This window comes from Passer domesticus, chromosome 6 (genome assembly GCF_036417665.1).
Source record: "Passer domesticus isolate bPasDom1 chromosome 6, bPasDom1.hap1, whole genome shotgun sequence".
NCBI classification, from domain to species: Eukaryota; Metazoa; Chordata; class Aves; order Passeriformes; family Passeridae; genus Passer; species Passer domesticus.
In genome coordinates, this window is record NC_087479.1 from 1,027,918 (window position 1) to 1,037,619 (window position 9,702).

At 49.4% G+C, this 9,702-nt stretch overlaps 1 long non-coding RNA gene across 1 annotated transcript; it reads right to left on the reverse strand.

Moving 5' to 3' along the window:
* Window positions 1-6,649: 6,649 nt before the first annotated feature.
* On the reverse strand, window positions 6,650-8,620 carry LOC135302017 (uncharacterized). Its single transcript, XR_010363703.1, has 3 exons — window positions 8,492-8,620; window positions 8,324-8,389; window positions 6,650-6,852 (listed from the first exon to the last, which is right to left on the reverse strand). It is a non-coding gene; the product is annotated as an uncharacterized LOC135302017 (long non-coding RNA).
* Between the last annotated feature and the right edge of the window lie 1,082 nt (window positions 8,621-9,702).

Consider the following 9,702-nt stretch of genomic DNA (forward strand, 5'->3'; position numbering starts at 1 on the left):
GATCCACCTGCTGTGCTGGTGTGGAAATCTGGGAGCAGCTGGGCTGGGGGTTTGGGGTCCCTCTCGAGCTGCTTTTTTGTTTTAAATGGGCCCGTGTGCTCCCAGGCTGCTCCGTTCTGCTGGGCTGCCTTGGGGAGGGGAAAAGGAGGAGAGTGCTGGAGCCTGGCTGTCCCAGGCAGCTGGGAGGGACAGCCTGGCCCAGGACAGCCTCACATCTGGCTGCAGCTGCCCTGGGGAGCCTGGACCAGGGCCAGCCCATCCCCAGCATTATCTTCCTTTGCTATGAGAGCCCAAACTGGCTTGGGTTGGAAAGGACCTTGAATCCCATCTTGTTCCCCATGGGTGGGGACTCTCCAATTCTCAATGTGATCAAGAAACACGCTGGGCTCAAACAGTCCAAATCCAGCATTTCTCCAATTCTTAATGTGATCAGAAGAAACCCCTTGAGCCCAAAGTGTCCCAATCTAGCATTTCTCCAATTCTTAATGTGATCAAAATAAACACCTTGGACCCAAAGTATCCCAATCCAGCATTTCTCCAATTCTCAGTGTGATCGGAAAAAACACACTGGGCCCAAATTGCCCAAATCCAGCATTTCTCCAATTCTCAACGTTATTAAAAGAAATACCTTGGACCCAAAGTGTCCCAGTCCAGCATTTCTCCAATTCTCAACGTTATTAAAAGAAATACCTTGGACCCAAAGTGTCCCAGTCCAGCATTTCTCCAACTCTCAAGGTTATCAGAAGAAACACCTTGGGCCCAAATTGCCCAAATCCAGCATTTCTCCAGAAGAAACCCCCTGAGCCCAAAGTGTCCCAGTCCAGCACCAGGATGTGTTTCCCAGCTGTGCCCCCAGCACCAGGATGTGTTTCCAGCTGTGCCCATCCAACCCCAGCACCAGGATGTGTTTCCCAGCTGTGCCCCCAGCCCCAGGATGTGTTTCCAGCTGTGCCCATCCAACCCCAGCCCCAGGATGTGTTTCCCAGCTGTGCCCCCAGCCCCAGGATGTGTTTCCAGCTGTGCCCATCCAACCCCAGCACCAGGATGTGTTTCCAGCTGTGCCCATCCAACCCCAGCACCAGGATGTGTTTCCAGCTGTGCCCATCCAACCCCAGCCCCAGGATGTGTTTCCCCCGTGCCACCCGGCTGTGCCCCCATCCCTGCCATGCCCGGAGTGCCCTGTCCTGGGTGTCCCAGCTGGGAGTGGCACACGGACTTTGCCAGCCCAGGGGCGTTCTCCAGGTCAGGAACTTTGCCCAGAGCTGGAAGCTGGGGTTGATCACCACTTCAGGGAGTGACTGATCGTGGAACACACCCAGCCTTGGTGCCCAAAGCTTTCCCTGCTCTCCTGCCCATGGAGGCAGGAGCTGAGCCCAGGCAGGGCTCCAGGGCTCCAGGAGCAGCCCCTGACAGGGATCCTGGCCCTTGGATAAGGAAATTGGGATCCTGCCTGGCATGGGAAGTGCCTGGTTGGTGTCTCTGGCCTCTTCTGGGGCTGCCAAGGGATTTCCAAGGGCTGGAGGGACAGGAGCCAGGGAATGGCTCCCACTGCCAGAGGGCAGGGATGGGTGGGAGATTGGGAACTGGGAATTGCTGGCTGGGCTGGAATTGCCAGAGCAGCTGTGGCTGCCCCTGGATCACTGGCAGTGCCCAAGGCCAGGCTGGACACTGGGGCTGGAGCAGCCTGGGACAGTGGGAGGTGTCCCTGCCATGGCAGGGGTGGCACTGGGTGGGATTTGAGGTCCCTTTCACCCAAACCACTCTGGGATTCTGGGATTAAACCCACTGCAATTCCCAAGGGTGCAAACGTGGGAAGCTGGGATTCAGCAGAGCGCCTGGAGCAGCTTGAGCTGGGTCTCACAGATCCTGGCTTGTGCAGAATTGCTCTAAAGATGATTGACAAACACTTAAAATATTTTAGAATCCTTCAGCCGCGGCCATCAGCTCGATCTTGTGAAAAATGTAAAGAAATCTGCCAAACTCTGGGTCAGGTGCTTGGAAGGTAAAGTTAAATAAAAAGGGAAAGCAAGGGCCTCATTTGCAGCTCGTTTGCAAGGAGCAGTATCTAATTAAGCACTTTAAGGGGCGGGACACTGAGGTGTGAAGCTTATTGAGCGCTTGGTTAACTATTCAATTAGTCTGGGTGTTTTGCGAGCTGGCATAATTCTAATTCATGGCAGGATCAATGGCTTGATTTAGAAGAAAATATAACATAAAACTCTAATTCCGAGAGCAGTGGAAGGTAAGTAATTACCACAAATTGATTTTGTTACCATAATCATTACCAATATTCTTATAATCAGGTAAATACTGCTGGAGAGCTCTGAGGGGACTTCAGGATTTGCCATTAAAATCAGCTTTGCTTCCTCAGATTATTATTTCAAGTGGTAATTGATGAGGTTAGTTAAAATCGGCTTAAATATCAAAGGTTGATTCCTTCAGAAACACCAACCTGGTGTTCCATGAGCAGCTTCCGCTATCCCAGGGTGCTCCAGCCTGGCCTTGGACACTTCCAGGAATCAGCAGCTGCTCAGGGCATGGATGAGGAAAAATGTACCTGGGATAAGAGCAGGAAACTCCTTCCTGGGTGTCAGGAATCATCCCCATGTGCTGGAAGAGCTCATCCGTATGTTTCCAGCTGGGGAAACTGAGGGATGCCAAGGCCTTGGAACAGGGCTCTGGCCAGGCTGGGATGCAGTGCCTGTCCCTTTTCCCAGCTGCCCTTCCCTGGCTGTGCCAGATCCCTGTGCCCTTCCTGCAGGCAGGGAGGGTGAGTCAACCCCGCCAGCCTGGAGAGGGATCTGGGAAGGAACTGCCAGAGCTGAGGGGTTTCTTTAAGGAAAAAGCCTGGATGATTTTGCCTTTTTTTTAATTTTTTTTTTTTCTTTCAGGAGAAGATTGCAATGAAGGGCAGGAGAGATTTGGGAAATAATCCCCTTCTCCATGGAAGCTGTTCTGATGCTTCCCGTGCCATAACAAATCAGCAAGGATTACAAACCCTGTCACTGGTGTAAAACGCCCTGCCAGGATTGGATTCACCCCTCCAGCTTAGCTGGGATGGAGGGATGAGCCTGATGGACACCCGGAGCTGTCAGTGCCCTCAGGCAGGGATGTCCCTGGAGCCACCAGCCCTTCCCGGGCACCTGGAGCTGTCTGCAGGAGGAGCTCGGGGCGTCCCCAGCTCCTGAGTGGCACAAAAAGCTCTGTTCTGACACAGGGAGCTCCGAGGAGTAAATGTGGATGCAGGAGATGGGAGACCAGGAAAGGCTCTTCCCCAGAGGGTGGGATCAGCACTGGAACAGCTCCCCAGGGAATGGGCACGGCCCCGAGGCTGCCAGAGCTCCAGGAGCCTTTGGCCAGCGCTGCCAGGGATGCCCAGGGTGGGATTGGTGGGGTCTGGGCAGGGATGGGGCTGTTATCTTTGTAACAGGGGCTGTTACAAACAGTTCAATTAACTGGGAGAATAAATTCACATTATAATTACAGCTGGATGAGAGAAAACTCTGGAAGATCTTTCCTTGAGCTTCCCCAAATAAACCCTGGGCAGGGTTTGGAACTGGATGGGCTTTAAGGTCCCTTTCACCCCAAACCCTTCTACAACTCCACAAAACCAGAACAATTTATACTTGTCTTTTGGATATTAGGAGCTTCTTAAGAAAACCATTCCAGGATTCTGAGCTTTTTGGATACACCTTTAGCTCTGTCAGGTTTTTAAGGGTGTGTGGCCATCAGGTTCCTTTGGCTGATGAGATGAGGAGCAGCTGGACACCAAAGAGCAAATCCATGACTCTCTCTGCTGCTGGAAGGAAATACTTTAAAGGGAGGGCAGTAACCTGTGTGGGGGAAATCAACCTCCTCTGATCCTGAAAATGCCTCTCTTGTTTTCCTTTGAGCTCCACAAAACCGGTGGAACTGTCACTGCTGTACTCACTACTCTTTTTTTGTTCTGATCTGTGACATGAATTAGTTCTGACACATGTGGCTTTGGAATTCTGCTTTTCCAGTCACAGTACATGCAAACAGTGAGTTGTGGCTTCTGCCTGTGATTTCAATGACTGATTAAAAAAATTCCTTGCAAAGGATTGCCTGGGAAGATGCAGTCCCAACTTCAGAGACATCAAATAGGAAACATTGTTCTTTTTAGTGGAGGAACACTTTATTCTGACCCTTGTGGCTTTGTCACTGGTTTAGGGCTTTTTAATTGAAAAATAAATATATTCTGTCTCTGCACTCAGAACGTTTCCCTCGCTTTCCTGGGAAGTTTTTCTTCTTTACACATCTTTCTGAGGAATCTGACAGCTGAAGATTTTTTGGAAGCAAATCCAAACGCTTGTGCTCTCTTGCTGGCAATAACCTCCTGAAGTGCTGGGAACAGTAGGAGGTGGAATTAATAATTCCCTTCCATCCTGCCCTTCCGAGGGGCGGCGAGGGAGCCGGAGCCACATTGTTTTAGTCCTTGCATCCAGTGGCTCACCATCAAAGCAGAACCTGAGAGAACTTTCCCCACATGGTTCAGCTTTAATTGGTGTCTGGTCTGCCATGGGGAGTGGAGGGAGCAGAGGAGATCCTGGGAAATGGCTGGCAATAAATCCTGCTCCTCAGAGGGCTGGAGAGGGTCTGATGTGTTCATCTCCTGTGAGCTCCATGTTCCTTCCCTCCCCAGGACTGGGATACAATTTCCAGCCTTCTTGGCTTGCCCAGGAGCCCCTCAGCCCATCTGGGTGGTGACTTCTTGTTTTTGGGAGTTTGGGTTCATCTGGGTCAAGGCAAAGCTCCTGGAATTGGGATTTCAGTGTTTCTGTGCAGCACTGAGGAGGTGAAGATGCTGGAGGAGCTCAGGGCAGTGTTGCAGCTCCTCCTGAGATGTTTCCTCCTCCAGCAAGGAGCTGATTCCATGTTTCTTCCAGAGGGTGATCCAGGAGCCCTTCATCCCAGAGAACTGAGGTTGGAAGAGACCTCCAAGATCATTTGGTCCAACCATTAAACCAGCTTTGGAAAAAAACAAGTGAAAAGTCAGGAGCATGCAGAGGGCAGACACAGCGCTCCTCTCTGGGATTCCTGGTGGGAATACCCCACGTTTGGCTGGGTTTTATTTAAATTAGGAATTTCATTCCCACATTTCCATTTCCCAGCCCTGGGGGTGGCTGGAAACACCAGGGATTGTGTTTGATCTGCTGTCAGTGTGCAGGTGCAGCAGGCAGGGCTCCTTCCGTGGAGCTGGAACAGCAAATTCCCTTTTTGAAGAGAGGAGTCACCTCTAGAAAAACTGAGCACACTCTGCTCAGAAAATATTTATAAAGATTTCCAATATTTTCTGTCAGGAAATACATATTTTGGGGATCATTAGGAAGTTAAAATCCAGGTGTTGCTGCTGTCATGGTTAAGTGAAGGGCACTGGAGAGCTTCTGGAAGAACTTTCAGGAATCCAGCATTCATCTGTAGTCTGCTGTTGGCTACCTGGAAATATGGAAGTGGGATAGAATTCCCTCTGGCAAAGCAAGGCTTGGCTGGATCTGCTTTCAGAGGGAGTGGGCTGTTATCCAAACCTTTATCCAGGAGGATTTTGGTGAGATCAGGAGCCATCCATCATGGAGAGGTGGGAGATGAACCCTGGATGTACAGACAGGATCTGCACTGAGCACAGTTCCTGCCAAAGCTGTGCAGTGAATCCAAAGACCTCGTTTTTCAGGAATAGGGTCAGGAACTGGGAAAAGCATCATCCAAAGCTGGCTTGCACAGGAGTCAGGAGGTGCTGAGGGCTCCTGTGCACAGCAGCTCCATCAGATCCATGGATGGCTCTCCCTTGGTTTCTATTTCCCACTTTTCTATTGTCTACAAGCTCCTGAAGTTGCATCTTGTGTTAATTGTCTGCACATCTCCACTGCCATGAAATAAACAAGGCAGATTTTGGGAATCATTCCTTCAGCTGCTGTAATTTTTAGGCTTCCAGTTTTGTCCACTGAACAAATCTTCATTATCTCAGGACGATGGGAATGCTCTGCAAATCTGGTGCTGCTGGGGTTATTCCTGGGAATCATTCGCAGCCCTGTCTCCTGGGAGGATGTTGAGATCCCCAAGGGTGGCTAAAAGCTCATCTTTCCCACTGAAATCTGCAGATTCATGATTTATTTTTGGAAGCCTGAGTCTGGAGCTGCTTCCAAGGCTCCCTGAAAGTGGCTCCTGGCTTCCCTGGTGTGCTGCCCTGTGGCTGTGTGAGTGAAAATCATCCAGGTGTGTTGGGAAATCCATGGGACAGATCTCTGTTCCCAGAATTAAACACTGAAGAGCCCAAGGGTTGGATGGAGCTGGGAGCAGCCTGGGACAGTGGGAGGTGTCTCTGCCATGGCAGGGCTGGCACTGGGTGGGGTTTAAGGCACCTCCCAAATCTGTTGGAATCTGAAATGCTCTCAGAACTCCCAGAGCTTTGGGCCTGTGAGCCAAAGCTCAGAATTAAACCCAGGATTTGATCTGAGCCCTTGGAAAAGGCTCCCAAACTGAGGTGCCAGAAGGGAGAATGTGGATTTAGAGTCTAAAGCAGAGACACGTTGAGCTAAGGAAAGGAAAGTTTAGAGTTTTAGAGTTTAAGATACAGAAATAAAAGTAGTTCCAGAGGTGACCAAGGAGTTTAGGATGCAGCACTGTGGGTTTGTGTGCCATAACATGAGTGGCTAAGGAAGCTCACACTGTAGCATGGCTCCATGAAATGAAATATTTAAGGATTGGGTCAAAAACATAAATATCCTTGTTGGCAGTGTTTTATTGGTCAATAAATCCTTAAAAGGTCTTGTAACTGAGGGTCTTGTGACCTTCTGAGGCATGCAGTGCAGATGTGAGCTGAACTCACCCTTCTGCCTGTGCAGAAGATAAGAAATTAAATCACATCATCAAAAACAGCTCAGAGGCCCCGTCTCTAACCCATTCAAAACTCCTTCAAACCCCCCCACCCCCCAAACCATTCCAGGATTCCCTAGGAGCTGACTCTTGGAACGGAATCCCACAATCCCAGTGTGGTTTGGGCTGGAAGGGGCTTTAAAGCCCATCCATTTCCAAGCCTTTGCCATGGCCGGGGCCACCTCCCTCCATCCCAGAGCTCCTCAGGCATTCTCTGCTCCAATCCCTGTCTGCCACTGGAGCTGGGATCCCCCAGGCTGAGGGGAAAGCGTTCCCTGCCTCCCTGCAGCTTCCACAGAGCAACTCTTTTGTTATTCATTAAATGTCTAAATAAATAATGCACTGCTGTGCTGCTCCACAGCCTTTTCCTCCTGTTCATTTGGCTACGAAAAGTTGGAAAATTAAAAAGTTTTGCACCCTCACTGGATATTTAATCCTCTTCCCAAGCCTGTGTACAGGTTTCATACCTCAAGGCTCTGGTGCATAATTACCATGCCCTGCTCCCATCCCGGGCTTTTGTTGGAGAAGGTTCTGGATTTTATCGGAAAACACCTTCTCTAATTTTAGTATGCAAAATTCTAATTACAGTATGAATTTTTTATTTCTTAATTCTTTACAGTTTTTGTTCCCCCTCTGGGTACCGAAACATAATTAATTCTCCTTTACTTTTTTTTTCTAATAGATTTATGTGTATTATCATATATATTAAATTTTCAGTCCTGTAACTTCTTTTTTTTTTCAATTTTTATTGCTTCCCACACTGACAATGTTCACTTCATTAAAAACTTGTAATCCCTAAGCTGTGATCAAGACATAATTGCACTTTTTTGGGGTATTATAGTAACAGAGATGTTTTTCTTCTTTTATTACTGAAACCCCTCTTATGCTTCCATGACTTTGAGTAACCCCGCAATGTGCAGGGGGATTCCAGGCTGGAACTCTGCCACCAGGGCTCAGTTTCCATGGACTGAAATGGTTGCACTCCCAGAAAACAATAAAATATTGCTTTTTGCCCCCTCAGTTCCCTTCCAGCATTCACGGAAGCCCAGAATGGTTTGGGTTGGGTGGGATTTTAGGGATTATCCACAGGCAGGGACACCATTCCAGGCTGCTCCAGCTCCAGCCTGGCCTTGGGCACTGCCAGGGATCCAGGGGCAGCCCCAGCCGCTCTGGGCAAAGAACAAATCCTGGATGTGGAGATGAGTTTTAATTTCACATAAATAGATTTAATTGTTGCCTTTGCAGCATCCAGAGTGAGGATGGAGTTTACTCTATGGGAATTTTGATCCATAACTCAGAAATCCTACAGTAATCCTACAGAGCTGTCAGCCCCAGTATTAATAACTCGTGGTAGAATTGAACAAACGTGGAAAATGAGTGTGCAGGTAAATTAATTCCAGTTTTTGATGTATAAAACCAACTTCATCATTACCTTGAACTTCCAGTGGAGTTCCTGCAGGAAGAGGTGGTCCAGCCAAACTTTCCCAGCCATTTTCTTCTGAAAGGGAGAAATTGTCTGATATTAAATCTGATTAAACTGTCTGAAATTAATTCTAATTACACTTTGGATGGTGGGATAGGAGATTCTGGAGCAGCAAACCTTCCCAAATAATTGTTCAAGAGACATCCAGAAGTTTCCAGAGCGCCAGAAGTGCTCACTCCATTTTCTCCCTCCTTTCCACATGGATGCTATCCTATTTTGCTGAGTCTTTAAATAAGACCAGAATGTGTCTGGAGAGCAATAAAAAAAAAAAAAAAAAAAAAGGAAAAAGCAATGCTGTTCCTGCAGCACGAAGGGGGAGTGATTCCAAGCAGAAACTGTTTCTATTTTGAGGTTTTCCTCTCTTCCCCTTCCCAGTGGTGCCTGTTTGGGGTTGTTGGAGCATGGAAACAATGAAAGGGGAGAGTGCTTTGTCCTTGACCTCTCCATCCTGATCCCCGGGGGATCCTGCAGCTCCAGGAGGGGCTGGAACAGCTCTGAGCTGGGCTGGGGAGGGAGACTGAGATCAGTGCTGCAGCTCTCCCTGCTGCTGCAGGAGACTCACCCCTGTGAGCAGGTTAATGAACTGCTGCAATTAACTGCTCTGGAAGCTGCTCCCCCTGTTTCCCGCCTGGAGAAGGGCTGGAGAGCCTGTGGCACTGGTCAGTGCAGAGCTGTTTTCTGTCTGTGCACGCCAGGGACACCTCCCACCATCCCAGCTGGCTCCAGCCTGGCCTTGGACACTGCCAGGGATGGAGCAGCCTCAGCTTCTCTGGGAATTCCAGCCCAGCTCCTCCCCACCCTCCCAGCCAGGAATTCCTTCCCAATATCCCACCCAAATCTCCTCTTTTCCAATGAGGAGCCATTCCCTGGCTCCTGTCCCTCCATGCCTTGTCCCCAGTCCCTCTCCAGCTCTCCTGGAGCCCCTTCAGGCCCTGCCAGGGGCTCTGAGCTCTCCCTGGAGCCTTCTCCTCTCCAGGGAACATTCCCAGCTCTCCCAGCCTGGCTCCAGAGCAGAGACATCTCACCTAAAAAACCTCATCATTGTATTCCAATGTGTCCCTCAGGGTCCGATCCTCTTAAAATCCAAGTTTGATCCTCCATGACCTGCCACCCCCTGTTCCTGCAAACACATCTATGTTATGAAATTCCCGTTGAGAATCAGCCCAGCAGAAGGTTCTGCCTGGCTGGGAGAAAACAGGGATGACAGAGGAGTTTTGTACTTCTGTAGTTTCCCTGTTTGACTGGAATATTCTTGATTATTTCCACTGGCTCTCACCCCTCCCCCTTCTCAGTAAAACGACAGGGGGAAAAAATAAAAATCCAGCAAA